We start from the raw sequence: 24,948 nt of genomic DNA, 5'->3' as shown, positions 1-24,948 counted from the left end.
CAGGGTCCCTCAGCTCTGGTAGATAGTGACTTCTCCTTCCAACCAAGACTCTTTAACTGGGGAGTCACACACTTGCCCTTGACACTTTGAAATGTCGCCATAACTTTAAAGGGGAGGAGAAATCCTAGTAAGCGGAGCCTGAAGCAGGATGCAATTAAGTTCGCTGTAAGGGAACCCTTCCAGACTGTACGTTACAAGGCTGGGGGCTGTAGAGCAAAACCGCAGGATGTCTCCTCTGGAGATCTTTAAAATGCAAGAAAGATGCTGCTCGAAGGCTGAGCCTGACTTTGCTGGATGTGACCCTTTTATGATTACTATTAAAAAGAGAGAGAGTGTGACCTCTCTTCGAGCAAGGAGGGGGGGCAGGTGTTGATGGAGTTCCCAGTGCCGGATGATAGAGAGCTGAATGCACCCAGGGCCTCACCCCCACCTCTTCCATTGTCCCCCCTTCTCCTTAATGAAGGCTCAAACCAGAGCAGCCAATGAGGCTTGGAAAATCCGCCTGTTGTGTGAGGGGATTTTCCATAAATCTCCCTCATTCAGGCGGCGACAGCCCCGTGCCCTATGGAGGGAGGGCTGCCCAGCTCCTGGGGACCCTCGTTAAGAACAGGTGCTTTCTGGCCAGCTCCCTGCTCCTCTGGGCCCCTCTGCCTGGGGGGTTTGGGGGTGGGAGAGGAACCCCCCCCCCCAGCCTCCTCGGAGCCTCCTCCAGAGAAAATGACCTTGGACCCCTTCGGGCCTTCCAGGGCAACAAAGGGGCTCATCGCTCTGGGGCATGGCAGTTGGGACGGTTGTGTGGCACACATTTGCCACCCATCCAGGTGCCCCCTGTGAAACTTTATAGACCTGGACCGTGAAGTATGGTAGCCGCTAGCCACATGTGGCCAGTTACTTTTAAATGAATTAAAATGAGGTTTTACAAATTCGTTCAGAGGCACAGTTGCAGTGCTCAGTGGCCATATGTGGCTGGTGGCTCCTGTTATCCAGCACTGCAGGTCTAGAACACTACCACCCGTCTATTCCTTTGGACAGCTCTCCTGATAGCCAGTACTAGACAGAGCAGCCTCCCACGGCCGAGGAGAAATTCCGGCATCAACAACAGGAGCAGGAGTCTGGTACCGACAATGGAGAGGTCTCCAAGGACTCAGGGAGCCCCATCGGAGGGGGAGATATAGCCCTTGTCCTCAGGGAGCTCCCAGCCCAAAGAGGGTTAAATAATTCCTTGGCCAGATCTTGTTTTCCAGAGCAGGTGAGGAGGACGGGTCCAGCTGTCACTTAGCAGGCTCATTAGCGACGTCTTCTGGGGCCTTGCCCTCCCCAGGGGTAATTATTAACAGGCCTCAGGTGTGAGAGTCTGCAGCCGAGGCCCCACCCTCCCAATTCCGCCCACTGGGCCAGCTGGGTGTCCTGGGGGGCCCAGAGCTGAGAGTCCCACCTGGAGAGAGCCCCAGACCTGAGTCGTGCTCCCCAGCCCCCCACACTGAGCCAACCTTGCTTCATGTTTGATAAGACGAACCTCCAGCTGGGGAACAGGGCGCTGACCAGGAGAGCTGCCTACCACCTCCCCCGTGAAACCATACAGACTGTTCAGCACTGGGGATCCATCCCTGCAGCCTCAAAGGGGAAGGTCTAATCCCCCCAAATCTGGGCACGGCCTCTAGCCATGTCAGCAGGAATTTTCCACATGTGCTGAGATTTCTGTTTGCCTTCCCCATTAGCTCAACCAGCATGGATGGAAAGATGACTAAGGTAATTAGTGACTGTAGCCATCATTCAGGGACTGAGGGGCCAGGCCGGGATGGGGTGCAGCGGCTGGAGTGGGGCTGGGGAGCCCGTGAGTCAGCCGGAAAGCAGGAGCACATGGGGCCTGGGAACCTCAGGCCCAAGGGAAGGGAGCCCGGGAACAGAGACAGCGAACGATGGCTTCAGCCTCGTTACCATGGAAACAGCTCCCAACAGAGGCTCCTGCTACCGAAGAGGGTGCAAGCCCCTGATGGGTCAATGGGCACAGGGTTATGGACAAAGGACTGGGGAACGCCACTGGAGAGCCCAGCCCAAACCTCTTGCTGATGGATGGAGAAAAGCAGGTTCTTAGAAACTTCTTCCTGTGGCACATTCCAAGTAGGCCCCAGCCATCATCGACTTCAACAGGCTCCTGATTCTTTTGATCATTTGCCTCTATTAATAAAAAGTCCGTGATATGTGCCCCCACGTGTGTCTATTTCTTTGTTTAAATTTACACGAACTACCATACTAATAAGTACATTATTAAAACATACACCCCTAAACAGACATTTTTAAAAGATGAAAGAAAAAAAGAAGCTTCCAGGGCCTTACCAAATATCGATGGGCCAGTCTTGCACACCCTGGTGCGGAGGAGACCACTGAGGTCCTTCGAGAGTGTGGGTGACACATTGCTAACTAAGCTCCTTCAAGTGAGCAGATGTTTCTGTGTTTGCAAATTCAACATCGGCCAGTCCTTCCAGGTTAAGGTTAAGATTAGTTGCTATCTCAAAATTGGTCTGAACTTGAGTTGACCCTTATGCTGGGGTAGAGGTGATGGCGGCGCTGGCAACGTCAGCTGACAATGGGCTCAGGGTGCCCCCCAGCCCCCATCGTGACTGTGCTGTGTTCTTCCCTCTGTGTGGACCACCCTGCCGCTTTCTCCGCCCCCGACAGCGAGTCATCCCTCCAAACTCCAGCTCTGCTGTCTTCTCTTCTCTGGGACATCTTCCCTACGGCACGGGCTGGTCAAGCGTCCCACCTCTACGTTCCCGAGGCCAAAGATGGTTACCTCCATTCTGGTATTTACTGCGTTGGGCTGGAATGATGTGTTTATCCTTCTCCTAGACTATGAAGTCCTACAGGCAGGGGCGACTCTGCTCATCCCTGTCTCCCCAGTGGCCAGCGCACATACACACAGACAGACAGACAGACAGACAGACACACTCGTATCTCTGCAGCATTCCCCAGTCTAATGTTTTGAGCCCTCTTGGCTTCCTGTGCAGAGCAGGCCAGGAGGGCCAGGGACATGACACCAAACCCCAGGATCCTTCAACTAACGACCACAGGATTGGGGGGATGATACCCGAGCTCGCTTCCCCTCGGGGGTTAATTTTGAGATGACTCTTCTACCCAGTCTCCAAGGGGGTCCCCGGAATGGCCCCACCCCCGGTGCCCACAGCAGGCTTCTGCCCAATCACACCTATTCTATTGGCTTCTTTCCTTTCCCTGCCTCACTTCTCACTGCCTGACCTCCCGTTCACGGGATCTCACCTCCCAACTCAGCTACTGGCACTCAAATCCTCATCTCGATGGGGAACCAGCCCAAAATACCAACACAGAGTTAGGAGCGCAACACATTCTAAATCACGAAGGTCTATTGAGCAAGTTCTCGGCCCCAGCCATGGAGGGTTCAAAGAGCAGAAAGCTCACCGGGAGAAGCGGGAGCAGAAGGTTCCTAAGAAGGTAGATGGAACCGGGCCATTGGGGGGGGGGGCAGGGTGGAACAGGCAGACAGCAGCAGTGGAGATGGAATTCCCAGCAGAAGGAAGGACAGGAGCAAAGGAGGCTGGCAATCGGGCCACCAATCAAGAGGGCAATGAGGAAGCACTGAATGACACATCTTAGCCCTGACACAAGGGCTTTTCCCTTTTCCATGCCTCGTTCACAGTTTCCTCTTTCCTTGAATTCAGAGCCTTGGCAGCTAAACTTGGGACTTGGCATCTTGGGGGAGGGGCTTCTCAGAAATTCCATGCACTGGCAGAGAAGCAAGCCCCCTCCCTGCCCCCGCCCTTTGGAACAATCCTCATTAAGAGCTTTCCCAAGACAGGCAAAGGGATTAGGCTGACTTCTGGGAAGGCCGCTGCCTCCACCTGCCCCTCTCGCCATGTCTGCAGAAGGGAGGGAAGCCGACGGAAGGAGTCAGGGATTCTATGGGTTCCTCTGCTGATCATTAGGGGCAATTAAAAGCAGGCGGGGAAACAAATCTGGGCATGCTGACAGTGGGCCCTGTAAATACCCTCATCCACTCTGGCTTCTGGGGGTCCTGCCTTAGCTGGCAGCCAGCCAAGCAGTGGCACCCACCATCTTGGCACCCACACTCAACCAGAAAGAGCTTGTGTTGAGGCCACAGGCCCAGCCCCCACCCCTTAGAACTGAGCTCAGAGAGGGCTGGCCTGGGAGTCTAGATACTTGTGCCCCGCCTGGCTCTGCCATCTGCTAGTTGGGAGACCTTGGGTGAGCCCCTTCCCTTACATGTGACTTAGTTTCCCCAGCTGTACCATAAAGGAAGTGGGTACTGTCCAGGGTCACTTCAACGCTGGCATTTTATATTTTGAGCTGCTTTGTGTCCAAATTCCACAGTCCAGAGATTCTGGGTGCTGAACCACAAATCACACTCAGCGGCTCTGGGGTCCCAGGCTGGGGCCCGGTGCTGTTGTAAGCACTGTGGCATTCAGATGGAAGGAGGCCCAGCATCTGAACACTCGAGCACGTTCCAGGGGGAGAAGATCTTACACCGGCCCTTCTCTGAGCCTCCCACGCCTCAGCAATGCCAGGCCCACATATTTCGGGTGAGGTTGTCTCTGACCTCTCCTTGAGCAATGAATCTCAGGAAAGAGTGCTGACCGCCTGGAGCGAGAGTGGCTTCACACAGAACAAATCATGAAGTTAACCTTGTTTTCTCCTTCTACAGGGCCTCGGGTCCCGAGGGACACCATGAATATTGTGATTCTAACAAGACTAGAAGGGGCGTGGCATCTAGTCATCCATTGGAGCCTCTCATCCTGCGATTCTCCCGGACCTGGAGGAGCAACCTCGAGAAAGGGCGTGGTCTTTGGTGGAGGAGGTTAAACCTCAGAGCAACTTCCCCGCTGGTGTGAGGTCCCAGCAACCTGGCCATGATCTGGAAGAATGCTCTAAGCTGATACACCCAAGGCCCCACCCCACCCATCCATAGGCACGGACAAGCTGGTGTGGCTTTTCCTGGCACCTTCAGATCTGGAGGTGACTTGGGTGGGTCCTGCTGCAGTTGGAGTCTCTCCCTGGACCAGGTGTCCCCAGATTAAAGCAAATAAGGTCAAGTGCTTGAGCCCTGCCTCGACAGCTTGGTCCTGGGAAATCCTTCACTCACCAACAGAACACTGCATCCTTCACCTCCCAGGCACACACCTTATAAATAAAAGCATGTTCAAGGTAGAACTATAGTAAGATAGAATTTTTCACCTATCAGATTGGCAAAAATTAAAAAAGAAAAAAATTTTTTTTTTTTATAGCACGCTTTGTTGGCCGGGCTGTGGGGAAATAATCACACTCGTCCATTGCTGGTGGGAGTTTAATTGTTACAATCTCTGCAGAGAACAATTTGGCAATATGCATCAAGATTACAAACACATATACCCATTGACCAACAATTCCAGGTCTGAGAACTGATGCTACAGATAATACCTAGTACGTGTGAAATGACGCACGTACGAGATTATTCACTGCAGCATTGTTTGTAAAAACTAAAGAAGGAAATGACCCAACTCAACAAAGGACCGGTTGAATAAATGACAGATCAGCCATACAATGGAATATTATGCAGCTGTAAAAAAGGGGGGCTCAAGGCATTCTTTACATACCATTATCAAGAGCCCTCCAAGATGGAGTAAACTGAAGAGGTAAGATACAAAACCATGTGTAAAGTATGCTCCCTTTTGTGGAGAAAGGGGACAAAGTGAGAATGGATATTTAAAAATTCATGCCTTCCCTTACGGAGACAGAGCAAAAACTGGAGAGACTTGGAACGAACTTGCCCTGCCCACCTCTCCACCTTGGAATAAGAAGCAAACGAGCTCGTGGATTAAAGTCAGGAGCTCTGGGGACAGTCAGGAACCAGGGGAAAGCCTGGCTACAATCCCACTGCAATTCATCCTGTCCTCAGACCTGCCCCTTATCTCTCAGGGCCTTTGCACTTACAAGCTAGCCTCAGCGCTCCGCCCCTGACCGCAATAGGACCAATTGTCCTTGGCCAATGAGGAAAGAGCAGAGGCGGGGCTTAATATGTAAATAAGGTATGGGGTTGAATCGATGCTGTCCACTCCCAGGTCCCCCTTCAAAGGAACAAAACCCTGTATACTGGCGGTCCCTCTGCTGTTCACACTGCGAGTGATGGTTTGGTTTCAGCACTAAAGTGTATGTCTTCCCTTTGTAATCGATTGCTCGTATTGTTTTCTTTGTACTTAAACTACAAACTGATTTTCGTTTTTGAGCTGTGCATAAGCTGAAAGTGAAAGGTATTTTGTATCTAGTTGTATGTCTGTATATATCTAAGCAAACCGGATTTGAGTTAATACCGGGGTCCCGTGAGAATATTTTTCATGAAATGAGGTCCTAGACGTTATTGATGGTTGAGAAAAATCTGTTTGATTACAAGCTTCTCAAGGGCCCAGAAGAAGTCTTTTCTTCTTTTGGGGGTGGAAGTAGAGGGGGATATCTTCTCTGGAACACAGTAAGTGCTTAGGAAATGCATGTCGAAGTAATGATTTGATTTAAGTAGGAATCCTAGCGGGAAGCAGGCAAGGTCCTGTCCCCCTCCCTCCCTGATCACAGTGGGCAAGGAAGCCAGAGCTTCATGATGGGGAAGCAGATGGGGCAGGGCCCAGCGCCCACACCTGGCCTGCATCCTCCACATACCTGCCTGGGAATGGGGGTGGTGGCGGCGGCAGACCAGGGCAGACCACTGCCTATGTCGGGCGCGGTCCCCCAAGTCGATGGGAGTGCGTTCCTGAGATAGGGGTGCGATGGTTGGAATGTGAGACCAGAGGCAGTGATGGACCACGCCAGCCCAAGAGCTGAACAAATATTGACCCTGAGCAGGGCAGCCTCTTGAAAGCCCTCCATGGGATGCCTCTCGGTGTTCCCCTATCTCCAGCCAGCCTCACAGCAGGGTGTCTGCGGCCGGGGTGGGGGTGCGGGAGGAGGGTGCTGACTCTCCCTCTGGGGCCCAAGGCCCAGAAACCCTGCGTCACCTCAGTGGTCCAGGCATGAGGTTCCAGGGGCTTCCAGGCCTGGGTCTCACTGTCCTCTGGGCTCTCCAGCCTGGACGTGGGTGGCACCTGGATTAGGATGTGGGCCTCCCTGGAGCCAGGCTGCCTTTAAAATGCCCCACGGAGGCCCTCTCCCCAGGTCCTTCATTAAGAAAAGAAACCCACTAGAGGCCAAGGACAACAATTCTCCTAGTAACATTTAATAAGAGCTTTCTGTGTGCCAGGAACTAAATGCTTTACACGTACTAACCCATTTAATCCTCGCGACAAGCTTGGGAGATAAGTGTCACTTTTTATTCCCATTTTACAGATGCAGAAACTGACTCCGGGAAAGTGAGACATGCCAGATGGAGAAAAGCCTCTCAAAGATATCATATAAAACATGTATGTTTTATCATGTAAAAACATGGAGGTGGGGGGCCATTTTAGAAGGCCGGGTACCAATCTCCTTTTACAGAGGGGACCCTGAGGCCTCTGGCGGGATAGCCTGCACAAGTTCACTCTGGGCAGCAGAGCAAAGGCGCTGAGTCAAAAGTGCTGCGGACCAGCGGACATTCCCAGGGAGCTGACTGCTGAGCCTTGGGGTTACGTAAGGTCTTGTCTTCCAAGATCCCAAATGCTCTGTTTTCTTTTCCTGCAGTCCTGATACTCTGGGCGGACACCCCCGGCCCCTCTCCCCATTGGATGGCTTTCTCCTTTCCCATCTTATTCACCCTAACCCTGACATTTTCCCCGCATCATCCCAGCAAATTGCTCTCCAGGGCCCAGTCTCAGGGCCCTCTCATCTGTGGCTTCTCTAGGACATTTTCCCCAAACCTCTATGGGCCTCAGTTACCAGACTTGTCCAATAAGGACATTTGGGCCGGATCGTGCCTAGACCCTTCCTCTGTACCTCTGAGGTGCTAGGAATCTCAGACTCTGTCTGTACTTGACAGAGTGGCTGCTGTCCCCACCTGGCCTTCCTGGGACCCTACAGGCAGCTGGGGTCTCCCTCTCAGTTTCACAGCCAGGCTGGGAGGAGGAGGTCAAGATTGGAGACAGGAAGACAGGCAGGGTATTCAAGGGGTTCACTCCATTGCCACCCCTTTGTCTCCCAACCAGATTTCCATCGCTCCATCCCCACACACTGTTCCAGCCTCCAAGGCCTGGTCCAGACCCCTAGAACCCCTCTGCCAGTGGGGAAAGAAAAGGGAATGTAGGCTGGGGTGGGGTGGAGTGAGCACCTTCCCAGGGCAGGGTGGGGTGCGGCTGGCTATAGCCCACTGGCCTCACAGCCTGGCCTTCCCTCAAGGATGCTGAGGAACCCTGGCTGGGAATGGGACGGGCCCCTCCAGTTCTGCCAAGGGCAGCACCTTCTGCTTAGAAGGAAACACAGCCTGGGTGTGTGTGTGTGTGTGTGTGTGTGTGTGTGTGTGTGTGTCCGCGCGCCCTGGCCTGCCCCACCCCAGGCTCACCCTTGCTTTCCCAGGTCAATGACCTCTGGAACTCTGAGAACACTCAGGGCCTCCCATCCTTCTGCCTGGTTCCAGCTCAGACTCGCTGAATGAGATCCCCAAGTAACGAGAAACCTCCTGGGCCTTCTCCTCAGTTCTCACTGCCACATGCTGCTTGGAAAAAGGGCAGGGCAGCCCCCAGATCCCCACACAGACCAGGACTCGGGCCCACTCAGCCCAGCTCAGTCTGAGTGACAGTATAGAGTCTGTGTTTTGTGAGGGAGATTCTCAAGGAGGCACCCACCCCCCACATGCCCTCAGCACATGCATTCCCTGGTTCCAAGAGAGCCTGGAAGCAACGAAGGACTGAAGGACAAAGGATGAAGGATGCACAGACACCTTCTGGGAACCAGGGACCAGCACTCAGGGGAAATGAATCAGGTGTTGACACACTCAGCAGGCTAAGAATGAAGGTTTCCTGGGATGGGAAGGAGGAGCCAGGCGCAGGGCAGAAGTGGGTGCTTCAGAACACAGAGGAACCCCTTCATTTCCCTCATATGGTCCAGAGGAGCTGGGCTTGGGAACCCCATGAACACAGGGCTGTATCCCCCCTCAGACTGGGGTTCCCTCAGGCAGGGCTGTGTCTCCCCTCAGATGGGGATTGTTTGAGGGGTAAAAATTGGTTGCTTTCCTCATCAGACTGGAAGCTTCTAGAATAAGAAATAGGAGCCAAGGATATAAGTTAAAGAGACCAATTCCAAGTCATGACCAGAAAGAAGTCACTTTTTTCTTTTTTGTCATCTAAATTAATTAATTGATCTTTATGGAAAATAAGGCCCACACACATTCTGGATATGAAAAAATGTTCAGCTTGGGGATGCCTGGGTGGCTGAGTCAGTTAAGCATCTGCCTTTGGCTCAGGTCATGATCCCAGGGTCCTGAGATTGAGTTCCTGCATCGGGCTTCTTGCTTAGTGGGGAGCCTGCTTCTTCCTCTGCCTGCTGGTCCCCCTGCTTGCGCTCGCTCTCTCTCCGATGAATAAATAAATAAAATCTTAAAGAAAAAAATGCTCAGCTCGGCCATCAAGCTCATCTACTCTGAGAAACACACCTTCCTCTACCAGGAGGAAAAAATGAACAGTTAAAATTTCATCTCATTTGTTTTTAAAATTAGATAATATATCTAAATGGTTCTAATACCAAGGTAATACACAGGGATATACCTTGAGAATTCTCACCCCCAGTACCTCCATTCCTCCCTATTCCCTCTGCCATATGTAATCACATTAGTTCTATGGGTCCTTTCAGTGTTTGTTTATGCAAATACAAGTAACTACTCATGCTTCCCGCTCCCCAGAGAGAACTTTCTGGTAGCTAGAACTAGTCCAATCAAAAGCCCCGGTTTGTATTCCAGTTGTGATGTTGACCTGCTTGACTTTCAGGCCCCTCTCCTGGTTGGGGGGGTTGACAGCCGGGGGCCCTGCGTGCCCTGAGGAAGGAGGCAGCCTATGTAATGGGCCAGCATACAGCAAGTGCTCAATAAGTGAGTGCTGATTGATTTGGGTTTTGTTTTGTTTTGTTTTTTAAGAGAATATTATCTTAACTCCGTGTGTTCCCTATGCCCTTAAATCAGGCTTAGCTGGGCTTGTTGGCAAGTGGATTTGGAGAGAAGAGGTCTTCAAGTGAAGAGGTGGTTTGCGAGAGAGACTGAGGAGTGGGGCGAGGCCAATGTGCACGTAGAGGCAAGTGGCACTTCTGAGGTCTGCGGGTTCTGAGACTCTCACAGCAAGGCATCCTGGTCCTGGGAACAGAAGGCCAGCCTGTGTATCGCCAGCCAGCTCAGGGCCCAGCAGCCTCAGAGGCCAGACAAAAAGCCCTATCTAAGGTACACAGCATTATCTCCATTCCTCCCGTGGGGAGAGCCCAGGCCTCCCAGAGGGCCTGCCTCCCACCACTTCGTTAATATTTACCACCGCTGGAAAACAGCAGGCGCACTGGGCACAAGCCACCCACCACCCAGTAACGCGCACGGGGGCATGCGAACCCCACACGGAGCAGATCGTGGCCGGGGGTCCCCGTGAGCCCCTTCCACAGCCAGGCCGTCGCCAACGGGCAGCCCTGGCTCCTTCCAGCCCTGGGGAGAACAGGAGACAGATAACCGAGCCCTCACTGCCCAGCGCGGGGCTGGTCCCAGTCGAGATGTGCTGTAAGTGAGCAGGGAATGCACACAGCTTGTCAAGACTGAGCGCGAAAAAATATGTAAATTATCTCATGAAATTTTCATACCTTGATTACCTGTTGAAATGAGAATATTTTTGGATATTTTGGGTTAAATAAATATATATTAAAATGTATCTCACCTGTTCATTTTACTCTTTTAATGTGGCTTACTACTCACTGACATGGGGTATGGCCACACCGCCTCCTGCAGCCCCAGGAGCCCATCCACCTCCCCCCGCCCAGTCAGACTGGGGGCCCTGGGAGGACAGGAGCCCGGTCTCTGCTCCCTCCTGGCTTCACTCCAGGGCCCAGACACTCGGCTGGGGAGAGGGGCGGCTCTGCGGGAGCCCGTGCTGCCTGCCAGGTCAGTGACAGCGTGTTCTCGGGCAGGCCGAGCCCCCAGCCCCGTGGCTACCATTATACCATTACAGGCGTCCTCTGCCTCGCTGCATGATCAGATTAGAAGTGGCTCGTTTCATTCAGCTGATCTTGAGAGGAAGCATTGTTTTCCCAAGACTGGAGATTCAGGCATTCAGCAAGTTGTGGGTCACTCCTGGGTCAGAAGTGGTTTGAAATGCTCACAAGTTATAAAATTTCGTGGAGAAGCCACAGTAAATATAGCAACAGTCACAGCACCGGGTCTGGTCACCTTTCAGTTTCCACTCACTCAGCCTCGTTCCACCACCTTGAGACGTACCTTCATAGGAGAGTGCTTCTTGGAATGGTGGGCACACATCCCCCCTTCCCAAGTCCACTCTGTTGCAGGCCCTTGGCCCTCTTGCACTCCCTGCGCGGACCTGCAGGGTCTACTCCCACCTCCCCTCCCCCAGCCAACCCAGTCCCCCCCCCCTCCCCCCCACCGTGCGCCCAGCAGGTCAGTCACCTCCCTCGTTCTGGATACGATATGTCCATTAACCCAGCCTGTAATTGCCCTGCTCTTCGGATCACTACACGTCACCGCTGACACACCGGAGCTGTCAACAAGCCTCAAGTCTTTTGTACTTAGACAGTTGGTGTGTGGGACCCCTGTGCTGAGCCTGGCAAATGCCACCTTGTATCACTAAGTCCCTCACGGCCACTGAACATGGCCCTTCCAGGTCCCCACTCTCTCCCCGGTGGTTCACTTTTCCTCCCAAGGGGATCAGCATAACACCGAGGCCCTCCTCCAAGCCCTAGCTAGTGGGAGGTGGGACGTCACCCCCACGACTCCCGCATGGTGCTCCGGTCCCTCCCAGGGTCTCTCCTCAGTCCTCATCCCGGGTCAGCCCTTGGCACCATTTGGAACAGTTGGTCACGCCGCTTCACTGAAACCTTTTTTTCACTTTATTTGCAAGCTATCACAGTCTCCTGGTCCCCCCCACCATCACCCCCCACACACCACCTCCTGGCCCACTCCTTCTCAGCCCCCTTTGCTGGCGCTTCTCTGGGACCCAACTCTGTGATACTGGAATGCCCCACGGCTAGTGCTTGGACCACGTCTCGTCCTTGTCTTCGCTCACTCCCTCGGCGATCTCACCCAGAGGAGAGGCTTTAAATATGATTTATAAATTGCCGGCTCCCAGACTTCCATCTCCAGCCCTGCCCTCCGCTCTGATGCCCGGACCCATGTGTCCCATTGTCCCCTTTCATCACCCGCCGGGTGTCTCTTGGACATCTCAGACTCGGCATTCCACACCTGGCCTTCCCAGCCGTCCCATTCACCATCTCGGGGTCTCCGGTCGGGTCACCTCCATCCTTCCAGTCCTCAAACCCAACGCCTTTGCCATCCAATTTCACTGGACCCTTTTTTTCGCATCTCCTAGCCAATGTGTCAACAAATCCCATTGGCTCTATCTTCAGAACACAGCAGACTCCAGCCATTTCTCTGTCACTTCCAGTCAGGTTCGAGCCACTGTCATTTCTCGCTTGGATTTTTGCAAGAGCCTCGTGACTTTTGCCCTTGCTCTTTGGATCACTACAGTCTCCCTGCTCTGCCCTCCATCGTTCGCCACACAGCGGCCACAATCGGCCTATTAAAACCCAATTCCGACGCCACCCCTCCTCTGAGCAGACCTGCAACGGCTCCTGCCTCACTCAGAGGGAAAGCTGCAGGCTTCACGGGGGGCCCCCACGCCCCGCACGATCCAGCTCTGCTTTCGCGCTGTTCTGTCCCATCTCCTCCATGCTCTCAGCAACTCCAACACCCCAAGCCTTGCTTCAGCCTCCCGGGCTTTGCAACAGCCTTCCCCCTCCAGAAAGCCCCATGGCTCCCTTCCTCCTTCACGTCTTTGCTCAAATGCCACCTTCTGAGTGAGGCCTTTCCTGGCCGCCCCATTTGGAATTGCGACCCCACTCTCGGATACTCTTGATCACCCTTCCCCACCTAATCTGTCTCCGTGGCACTTTTTTTGTTCTTTCTAATGTGCTATATACTGTTCTTTTTTTTTTTTTTTTTAGATTATTTATTTGAGAGAGTGAGCAAGAGAGGGAGCGAGAGAGGGAACGAGAGAGCACACACAGGAGCAGGAGAAGGGAGAGGGAGAAACAGACTCCCCGCTGAGCAGGGAGCCCCATGCGGGGTCTCGATCCCAGGGCCCCAGGATCATGACCTGAGCAGAAGGCAAACGCTTACCCAACTGAGCCACCCAGGCACCCCTACTTGTCTTACTTAATTTGTTATTGTCGGTCCCCTACCAATGGAGTGTCAGCTCCAGGAGGGCAGGGATTTCTGTCTGATTTGTTCACAGCTGTATCCCTAGTTCCTAAATTAGCACCTGACACGTAGTGGATATTCAGTCCCTATTTGTTGAATGGACAAGATGGGGCTAGTGACAGAGCCCCATGGCATCTTGTCCTTTTCTAGACCAATGTGGATTTATGAAGCAATACCCTTGGCCTATGGCCTTCTAATATACCACATAATTTCCTCATTTATTCCGGTTTTCATTCATTGCCTACCTCCTCCTGTAGAACGTAAGCTCCACGAATGTTTGTTGAATGAATGGATGACCATTTTTCCAGCTACTGAGCCATAAAACTACTTCAGGGTCACAGCTCTATTTCGCCATCTTGACCATCAAAGCCCCAAGAGACGTTATCAAGAAGGTTGTGGAGTTCCCATACTTCCCACAATTTCTGCATTTACCTGTCTCCAAGTCCTCTTGGGAGTCAGAAAATCCACTAGTCAGAAATCTTAATAAGAGAAACGCATATTAAAACTAGAGACTCCTTCTCTCTAACCGCCCAGCACCAAGAAGACCTGAAAGTTGGAAAACATACTGTTAGCCCAAATATAGGGAAACAGACCCTCTTGTATATGAGGATGGGGACATGAATCCACACGGCTTCTATGGAGTTGGACAACTTGATGGTATCTATCAAAATTAAACGTGCGCAAATTCTTTGCCCAACAGCTCCATCGCTGAGTATTTATTCTATAGAAACGCGTACATCACATTGTCCAACCTGCAGAAAGTGATATGCATGCAAAATTGTTCACTGTTGATACGACGATGAGAGAGAAAGCCTGGCGACTATGGGGGGCTCGTGGAATAAACGACAGGGCGTCGTACTAAGGCACTCCTGGGGCGTCGAAAGAGCGAGGCAGCCCCACGTGCATGGTTGCATAAAAATCTCCAAAATCTGTGAGAGGAAAAGAAAGTTAGCTAAAATGTGGCAAGTGAAATGTGCCATATTTGCCTTTTGTGAAGGGTAGATAGATGATCGTACATCCGAGCAGTGGTAACACCGGGTGCTTCTGAGGAGCACAACTGGGAGGCTAGAAGGCGGCGGTGAGAGGAGCACTTTGCACTGTACACTCTTTGGTGTTTTTTGAATTTTCTTCCATGGCTGTTTCTTATCTATTTCACAACACTCTTGGTTTTAATTGGCCTGCCGCGCTAGTCATGGCGAGCCCGTGCTGGCTCCCGGACCACCCCCCCTCCCTTTCTAAGTGCTCATGAACCATCCCTCTCCCAGCCTGCAAGGATCCTGGCCCAGGACGGCCCTCAGCTGTGTGATTACAGATTCCAAACCCCTCCTCTTTTTGAAACTCAGAGCCACATTTTCCCTGCACCCAGCCCCGTGCTCCGAGCTTCCTCAGAGGGGACCGAGAAGACCCAGCGGTCTTGTCCAGAAGCTTCCCTTGTGCCTGAAATGTTGTTTTAGGGGGAGAGGCCCCCTGCGCACCCCGGGAGCGGCTGCTGGGGTGGGGCTTCTCTTTCCTCTCCCAGTGTGGCCCCATCTCTGGTCTCTGGCAGAGGGCAACCATAACACAGCCCCAGAAACACCCCCTTTCTCCGCTCCCCAGGGCCTAGGCCCAGCCACGGCCTCCTCCGGCTCCTGTCTCCACGGGCTCTGATCCTGGCTGCACGAGCCTCGGTTGCCCCTAGTATCTTTCACAAAGTTCTGCCTATTTCTGTCTTCCAAGCACCGTGTTCACAGGCTCGTGGCCCCGTCTCGGATCTGCCCTTCCCTTCTCTGCTCAAGCCTTCCTAAAACAGCCGTGCCGCCCACTGATCTCCTTAGCCAGCGCTCCTCTTTCTCCGGCACTGGGACACAGACTCCCCTGTCTGTGATTGCACAATCTGATGTACATTTTTGGGAGCTTCCCAGCCCTCTTGAGACATCTGTCCCTCCAGAGATTCGTGCCATGGAATCCTTCCTATCTTGTCGCTGAAATATTGGCAGGCAGATTTGGAAAATCTTACTACGGGCCCTCAGCAGCTCTTGTGTGGCTGGTGGCTGGTGCAAGAAACGCCTCTTCGGTCTGAGCTTCTCCCAGCCTCTTCCCAGCCATTCTCGGCACCAGCGCCTTCCTAAAATCCCCGCTCATCAGGCCCCTCCTCTGCCGAAAGCCATTCAAGACCCTACAGGTTAGAATCCGAGTTAGCGGCAAGACTTGCAAAGGCCACCGCGGTCCGGTTTCTGGTCACAGCTCTACCTGCGTCCACCCCTGCCTCCCGAACTTCATCCTTTAACTAAATCTCTGACCGTGCGCACGTCCCCGGGTGCTCTGTACGATTTCACATCCCTGTGGTTCTGCTCCTGCTCCGGACCTTGCTCAGGGATCACCTTTTCCAGGAAACCTTCTCTGACACCCCCCAGGGAGGGGTAACTCTGCTCCTCTGGTTTCTCTCTGCAGCCTGGGCCTGATCTTAGCTCTTACTGCATGTGCAAAACACTGTTCCTTCTACCTAATGGCCATTCCCCCCCACCCCTTCCCCCAGACCCCCCACCTTTCAGGTGGCAATGTATCCAGGCCCCGGGGATGAATCAAGGCTCCTCTAAGCTATCATGAGCGTCCTGTCCCCACCCCACCCCCACCTCCTGACACTCACTTTCCCCGCTCCCTTTGCAGCCTTGCCTTTCAGTCCCGGCCAATGAGACAGGAGAGGTCCTTTTCTGAGGGAGTTTCTGGGAAACACTCTTCTTCCCTAATAAAGATGCAGCTGCATTTTCTCCTTGGCCTTTTTGTTTTCTGCCTTGAATATAATTGTAGGAGGCGCCTTAGCCGCCATCTTGCAACCCTGAGGCAACACGCATGTGGACAATAAGTTAATGTGTTCAGGAGAGCAGAGCAGAAAGATAGAAAAAGCCTGAGTTTTTGATAACATCACTGAGCTCTTTCACCAAACCTGTAGCCACCACATGTCAGAGGAGGTGGTCTTGGTGGAGTCTGTCTCCATGGCTATATGATAGGCTCTTGAGGACCAGAATGGTGTCTTATTCCTCCTGACGTTCCCAGAACCTAACACAATGACTCGAGAAATGACAGTTCAACTGAATTGAACTAAATTCGCTTCCCTGACGATTCTGAATAAGGGAACAGGTTCACTTTTATCCCCTGTTTCCCTGATCACTGCCACTCTGCTAATGCATTCTTCCAACCAATCCTTTTTCTGTCATTTGCCTCCCCCATCCTCTGAGAGATGAAGTGGTCCCCAGCACCTGGCAGAAACGAGTCAGCTACCTGGCAGGTCTTCACAGAGGAGTGTGTCCTCCCCTGGGCGAGGAGGGCACGTGTGTCAAGAAAGCACTGTCTCTGTCCTCCCGCTGCCCCTGTGGGTCGGGGGCAGGACACACCCTGTCAGCTCTGACCAGGCCTCCGGACCCAGATCCCGACTGCTTCAGGGCATGTCCTCTTCACTCTCTTTAGGAACAGAAGCTCTTCGAAGACAGAAGGCTGGCTTTCAGGAGGGACCCCGGCCTCCGCCAAGTGCAGATGCACAAAGAGGGCACTGCATCCGCCACCCCCAACTGCACTCCCCGCTGCCCCTCACAGTGCTTGGCTCAGGAAAATACAAAGTTCCAGAATGAACGTCCAGCCCTGTGCCCCTGTCTGGCTCATAATTAATGGAATCAATGATTTGAGGCACGAAGCATATTTTTGAGAAACCGATGCCGAGCATTTACACCACTGCTAGCATTTCATGATGATTCCCAAGGGCTCGGACTCTGTGTACTCAGACTTCGTCTTCTGGTGAAACGTGACAGAGCGCGTCACCCCGGGGTAGCACCCCCCCTTGCCCACATTCTCAGCAGGTAACTGACCTGGCCCAGGGCTTCATTCGCCACCCCTGCGCTCTCCCTGAGCCTGCAGACCGATGCCCATCGCCCTCCCGGGGGATCAGCAACGTGCCCACCCACGTCTCCCACGGCCAAACCACGGGGGCCCCAAGAGCCACTGCGTTTGTCCCCAAACCTGTTTGTCAGTGGTGCTTGTTACTGCAATTACACAATTTACTTGAATCCTGCAGAACACAGTGAAATACGACTGCGAGAAGAAAGAGTTTTCTTGTTTTTGCAAAAATCCAAGTTGGATGTTTGGAAGAGTCTGGTAACGGCAAACCACTGAAAACGTGGCCATTGGGTTGGAGGTGGACAAGGCAGACCGTGAAGAGTGGGGCCGGCAGGCCGGGTGGTTGGGTGGGAGTACTCAAAATCTGGAAGAATCCTGCCCTTGATTAGTTCTTAAGAGGTGTGAAGTACTCGGTCTACTTTAAACCAAAACTGGAACCCAGAGAAGACAGCGTGTCACAGGGTTGGTTTATACAGGACAGAACATTCAGGACGCAGGAGGGACTGCGCCCAGGGGAGGCCTCAGCCACACATCAAAAGGCGGGCAAATCTGAGCACACCCATAGGTCTCCAGTTAAAATGAAATATTCACCCCGTATGTCTGTGATCCCCGTGCTAACCAGCCAACAGCAAACCTGATGGTGCGAGTGTGCCAAGCGTAAACCCGACAGCAGAGGACTTATCCCTCTGAGCCTCCGTTTCCTCGTGGATGATAGCCGACCCTCCTCAGAAGCACGTAGTGAGCGCTCAGCTCGCCAGCCAACCAATTGAGCAAGCCGGAAACCTCGAACCCACTCCAGGCAGCTCCCTCTCCCACCCCTCCCAACGTCACCCGGCCGAGCCTGGCAACCCCACTGGGTCTGCTGCTGAAAACCTCTTGCCCAGGTCCTAGGGGCTCCATCAACTACCACCGGCACCGAGTCTGCACCATCTCTCACTGGGAGGACAGTACCGGGTCCCCACCTAGTCCTGCTGCTCTCATTCTCCCCACCTCAGATGCCAGCCTCCTCCAGAAACAAGAGGGGTGTTTTTAAAACACACATCTGATCACACCACTCCTTTGCTTAAAACTCTTCAGCAATGTTCCAGACTCCTTCAAATGGCTGAGAAAGCACTCCGCACACACATGCGGGCGCGCGTGTACGCGCACACACGCAGGCACGCAGAGCACTCCAGCCGCACCAGCCACCTGTCAGCTCCTTGGAAATGCACTCTGCCCGCTCCTGCCTCGGGACCTTTGTACATACTGCCTGCCACCTAGAACAGTCCTTACCCCTCCTCGACCTGGTAAATGCCTCCTCGCCCTTCAGGCCTCTACTTACAAGCCGTATTCTCGGGAATACTTTCTCTTTCGCTTGTACGGAGTGTTTATTGAGCACCTTCTACGTGCCAGGCACTGTTCCAGCCACTGGGATACAACGCGAGAAAGACAGACAAAATCCCTGCCCTCATAAAGATGATATTCTAGTGTGCAAGAAAGATAATAAACAGTTAGATAAATCATATTTTTGGGCGGTGGTAATAAAGGCATCTGATCAAAACAAGAATCCTTTTATTGTCAGGAGAAATAAAGTGTTAGAAAAAAAGATTTGTATTTTGTATTGGTTTAAAAAATTAGGTTTCGACAATAGATCAAAGGCATTTATTTTGATATACGCCGACCATATGACATAAAATACCCAGACATGTATGTGCATATGGTATTATCACAATGACTGTTAAAATTTTGTTCTAGGATGTAGTTTCCGTTTGCATAATTTTGGAAAGGTGACTCTAGTGTGCTCCCCAGTCAGCAAGCAGAATCAAATACAATGGCACTGCCCCTGTGTATACACACAGGGACACACAATACCTCAAAACCGACGTGCAGAGCCCATCGCAGGTCACAGACTCACACGTGTACATACACCGAGATACCTGACTCTTAGCATCACGCACACACACCCAGAGTGGCAAACACACAGAGACCGGGGTCAGGGGGCGAGCACCCCCACAAAAGCTGGTGCTCTCGTTGGAGGTATGGTTGCCGAGACTGGCAAGTCCCCCTTCTCCTAGACATCATCATTCAGATGATAATCAGCAGCTGGGGTGGCAACAGGAGGCCCTAAATTCTCCCCCCACTCCCAACAGTTACCCAGCAACATGACCCCTGGCAGAGGCTGAGTTTAAATTAAAATGAAGAGAGATCAAGGTACCTTGTAATTTTGTGGTCACTCTCTCCTCTGGCCTCCACGCAGCCCCCAAGCCCAGCAGCACACTCAGTACCCACCCCATCACCAACACAGCCCACCTCACTCCCCGCGCACACGCGCACGCGCACACTGTACCCACACCTCGCGTAATCCCCCTCCTCGCATCATTGCACTCACACTCACAAAGCACACACTCCTACATAAGCCCATCTCACACGCACGGAGATGCAAGGCAGCTGCCAGGCTTCTTGGGAGATGGGAACAACCCGGGCTCCCCACCCTCCACACCCACACATACCCAGTGCCCGTGCCCTGCTCTCTCTCCTCACCACTGCCTGAAAGGGGTGACTCACTGCTCTTACACCAGAGCCGGCCATGCAGGGCAAAGTGGTACCCCCACCCCAGCCCCAAGCCAACCTCCAAGTCTCCCCACTGTCCACTGGCTCCTGACCTAGCTGCCACACTGCCCGTGAATATCCGAAGAAAGGCCAAAGTCTTAGGGGACAAGGTCCCTCCTGAGTGGGGCGGGGCAAGTCATAGGATCCGAGGTGACGTCAGGGGACTTGGGACATCAAGAACCCAGGGAGGGTTGAACCCTGGACAGAGCACAGAGCTGACCGCCCGGGTCCCTGTGTGCCTGGGACCCCTGGGGCACAGCTGGTCATGGCGTCAATGCCCATGAATGAAGGGTAGTGGGGCAGTCCACAGAGGAGGGACCCAGGGAAGGACCCAGGGAAGGATCGGGGTGATCCTCCAACCTCCCTCCAAGGCTTGGCTCCAGGGGGCCTCTGGGAGTGACAACAATGCCTAGGAGATCATCAGAAGAGTGCTATCAGAGAGTGTCTGTCGGCACCCTCTCAGAATACCGAAAGGTCTTCTCGTCTCTCTGACCTCCTGATTCCAAGAGAGAACCAGACAGCCAACAAACAAGAAGGAAAACGGGCAGAGAATGGTCCAGGCCCTTCTGGGGGAGGAAACCAGCGCTGAGATTCCACGATTCTGTGACTTGGGGCAGGGGGATACAAAGGAGAAAGAAAATGAAGAGTGGCTGCCTTCCTCTAGCCCCAGCCTCTCCTGACCTGCCACCCCAGCCACACAGCCCCTGTCCCAGCCCAACCTCAGGATCCCTTTATTAAGGACCGAGAAGCAGCAGTTTACCTCCCATCGTGGGGTAGGGGAGAGACCAAGACCCGATTGTGAAGCAGAACGATGGAGAACAGGACGAAAGAGACCAGAGAACCACAGCAGGAGAAACTAAGGGCAGAGTAAGGAAAGACTGCCTGGTTGACAAAAGACACCTTAATCCAATGAACAGATAGCGACTGAGTACCAGCTCTGCACTGGGCACTGTGCTAGGAGCTAGAGCCACCAAGACGTAGGGAACGTGTTCTCTGACCTCGAAGAGCTGAGACTATAATAAAGTAATAATAATAACAGCCAGGACCTGTATCATGTTGATGATATGTTAAGCTCTGTTTTATGAGTCATCTGATTCTCATAACCAACCTTCTAAGCTAGATACTGTTATGACTCCAGTTTCAAAGATGGCAAAGAAATGGAAGCATAGAAGGGTGAAGTAACCTGCCCAAGGCTGCACTGCCAAGAAGAGGATTTGATCTAGGCACTCTGGCTCCAGAGTCGGTGCTCCCTTCATCTTGCTCTCCCCCTCCTGGATGGCCATCTTGCACCCATTCTCCACAGCACCGGAAGCCCCCATCTCTCCCGCCACGCTACCCCCAGCCCAAATCATGTGTCACTACAGATCATCTTCACCCTTTCACCAAACCCACACAGAGCACCTGCTTCGTGCAGGCCCTGTGCTGGTGATGGTCATGCAGACCCCAACCAGACCAGGGCCCGACTCCTAGGGAGCTCTGTGGTTGGTGGGTGAGGTCAGCCAGGTGGTCCTGTGGTCAACACAGGGAGACAACTCTAGAGGGGACATAGGTACTCGACTCTGGAACGCAGGTGAAGTAGCCAGCACTAGGAATGACAGCATCAGGAAGAAGGGTCATTCTTGAAACTTAAAATCTGTGCATCTGGACACCTGGTGGGCTCGGTCAGTAGAGCAGGCGACTCTTGATCTCGGGGTGGCGAGTTTGAGCCCCACGTTGGGTGTAGAGATTGCTTAAAAAAATAAATTTAAAAAAATCTTTTGTGCATCAAAAGACACTATCATCAGAGTAAAAAGGCCACCCCCAGAATGGGAGAAAATATTTACAAATCATACATCTGATACCCATAAGGGATTAATACCCAGAATACGTAGAGAACTCCCAAAACTCAACAACAACAAAATAACCCAATTCGAAAACGGGCAAAGGACTTGAAGAGACAGTTCCCCAAAGAAGACATACAGATGGCCAATCAGCACATGGAAAGATGCTCAATGTCAGTCATCATCAGAGAAATGCCAATCAAAACTAGAACAAGGTAGCACCCCACACCCATCAGGATGGCCACCATCAAACAACCTGAAAACCAGCACAAAGGCTGACTAGGATGTGGAGAAATTGGCACTGTTGGTGGGAACAGAAAATGGTGCAGCCTTTGTGGAAAACAGTTTGGTGGCTCCTCAGAAAATTAAAAATGGACTTACCATATGATCCAGCAACTTCACTTCCGGGTGTATTACCCCCAAAGAACTGAAAGCAAGGTTTCAAAAAGATATTCGTACACCCGAATTCATAGCATGGTGAACATTATTCACACTAACTCAAACTTGGAAGCAGCCCAAGTGCCATTCAGTGGATGAATGGATAAGCCAAATGTGGTCTACACACACAGAGGACCATCGTTCAGCCTTCAAAGGGCAGAAATCCTAACATGACGCTACAACATGGATGGACTTTGAGAACATTTTGCTAAGTGCAATAAGCCAGTCACAAAAAGACAAACACTCCACTTACGTGAGGTACCTAGAGGAGTCCAATTCACAGACAGGAAGTAGAATGGCGGCGGCCACAGGGGGCCGGGGTCGGAGGGGAAGGGGAGTCCGTGCTTCCGGGTACAGAGCTGCAGTTGGAAACAACGACGAAAAGCTCTAGAGAAGGATGGGGGGATGGTTGCACGACAGTATGAATGTGCTTAGAGCCACCAAACTGCACACTTTAAAGTGGCCAAGACAGTAAATTTCATGTGAAGTGCACTTCCCCACAATACACAAAAATTAAGTAAAAGAATTAGAGGCAAAGTGTAACTCCGAAGCAAGCGAGCCTGAGATGAGAAAGTTCCCTGAGGCAGGGCCCACAGAAGCAGCCCAGCGGGAAGCTGTGAGGCCCAGGCTGGGGGCAGGGCTGGTGTCACCACCAGGCCTCGGTGGCTGCACTTCCTTGCTCCGGGGCTCAGTGTCCTCACCTGTCTGGTGGGATTAATAAAACCGGCTCTGCCAAACCCCTAAGAAACTGTGTGCGCAAAGGGCTGGAGAAAGGATAAGCTGCCGGCCTGTGGTCTCTGAGCCAGATGATAGCAGTTAAAAGCCACAGGCGGGAATCTGGTGGAAACCATTAAATTTCAATGCCTGAGAAAAGACAAAAGTCATGAATTTCTCTGTGAACTACGAGTAGGAAAAGAGAGCGAGCTTGAGATAAAGTCCTCTAAGAAACAGGGACGGCCCTGTCCACGGCAGGCTTTCCTGTGAGGGTCATCCTGTCCATCCCTCTGCCTCCCCCAGGCCTGTGCTACTGGACAAGCCCCCTCAGGGCCCCTGGCCCTGCCCCTGCCCCTGGAGAGCCCCCAGGGTGCAGGGAGGCCACAGCCACTTACAGCCACGGAGCCCGAGGCACTGACAATCCAACGTGGCCAAGCTCGAGGCCCCTAGATTCCTACCACTTCCCACCCGTGCTCGCACACGGACAGCTGGGACTATTGTGACCCCATCCTGCTCTTCCTGTGGATTTGTCTTTTTGTGACTGGCGCAGGGCACTTCGCAAAATGTCCTCCAGTTTGATCCACGTTGTGGGGTCCGTTAGAATCTCCTTCCTCTGGAGGGCTGAGTAGCACTCCGTTGTATGTACAGACCGCATTTGCTCCTTCATTCACCCATTCCCAGGCTGGCGGGGGCAAATCGTGAGAGCCTTCTGGAGGCTTGGGTAAGCCAGCTGCTGGAGAAACAGCAGGGCCGCAGCCCATCACCCACAGTGGTAAAAAGCACGAAACTTTGATGCAACACAGACCAGGGGTCGAGTCCCGCTCTGCCCCTGGCTCTGTGTGTGATTTTGGGCGGTTACACAAGCTCTCCAGGCTCCCTTCTACACTCTGGGAAACGTGGGGGTGAAATCTGTACCCTCTCGCAGGGCTGTTGAAAGGATTACAAATGAATCTATATACATCCCCAGGGCCCAACAAAGGGTGGCCCTTATTATCAATATTATTACTTATTCTCTGCTTCCCAAGGCTGGGGAGTGGGACCCAGATGGAGAATGGAAGGACCGGGGAGTTGCCAGGTCAGGATGGGGTGATGCTGGCGTACCTTCCAAGTGTGTGGGACATGCGTATGTCTGGTGGTTGAGGGTGGGGGACCCCAGGGACCTGCCTAGCCAAGGCCTGACCTCCTGAGGTCCCAAGACCTGCTCTTCCCTCTCCTTTGGCTGGAAGACGCCCCACCCCTATTGTGGGAATCCTAAGCCTGGCAGGTTTTTTCCTCTCCCAAACTGCTCTCCTGTCAGAGCTGGGGGGAACAGCACCCTGGACTTTACCCTCCCTTTTGGGCTCACAAGTTCCCTGGGCTGTCTGCCCTTAAAGACACATGTGGCCCAAGGCCAGCCAGGAGGGGAGGCAGGCCTTGAGAGGATGTGTTCAAAGGAGCCACCATCCTCCTCTTCAGGTGTCTGCCCAGCACCGCCCCAGGCCACCCCTCTGTCACCGCCTCCCACCCATCCTCGTACACACGGACATCTGGGGCTGTTGGTTATCCAACAGGTAACCATTAACCCCAAGCAAAGGTGCTGGCCCTTTAAGGCTGCCCTGGGAAGAGATGACAAAATCACCCCACTGGACTTCGTGCCCTGAGGCTGTGGGGGGGCCGGACACACAAGGCCTGGGAGCTACATGCAGCTGCTCAGGCAGGCTCACGGCCAACAAGGCCCTTTCCTTCTCCCTTCTGCAGATAGGTTTGCCCTGCTCGTGAGGAATGGGACCTCTGCGTGCACACGCGTCTCCAGGAAGCACAGGCTCTCTGATGGGCATCCTCGCTGCCCCGGTCGCTAGGCTGCCTTCATACCCCCTTCTTCCAACAGCCTGGCCCATCTTTTCAATGCCCCTCTGCCCCTGGGCGAGGAGGAGACCCTGGTAAGGACCCCTCTCTCTGCGCCCCGTGCCCAACCCAGAGCCTGAGGTGCCGCCCGGGGAAGGCACTGGCCTCGTGAAGGCAGAGGGATGTGGGCGATCTCTGGGAGAGAGAGTCAGACCCTTGGCATCGCCCCATCCTGACCAGACCTTGGGTTCTGGGTCACTGTGGGCCTCGGGAGTATCTCTGCCCATCTCTGAGCCAGCATGGCTAGTTGCTGTCTGTGGC

This window comes from Ursus arctos, unplaced genomic scaffold (genome assembly GCF_023065955.2).
Source record: "Ursus arctos isolate Adak ecotype North America unplaced genomic scaffold, UrsArc2.0 scaffold_29, whole genome shotgun sequence".
Taxonomy (NCBI): domain Eukaryota; kingdom Metazoa; phylum Chordata; class Mammalia; order Carnivora; family Ursidae; genus Ursus; species Ursus arctos.
Note: the sequence above shows the minus strand (reverse complement) of the source record.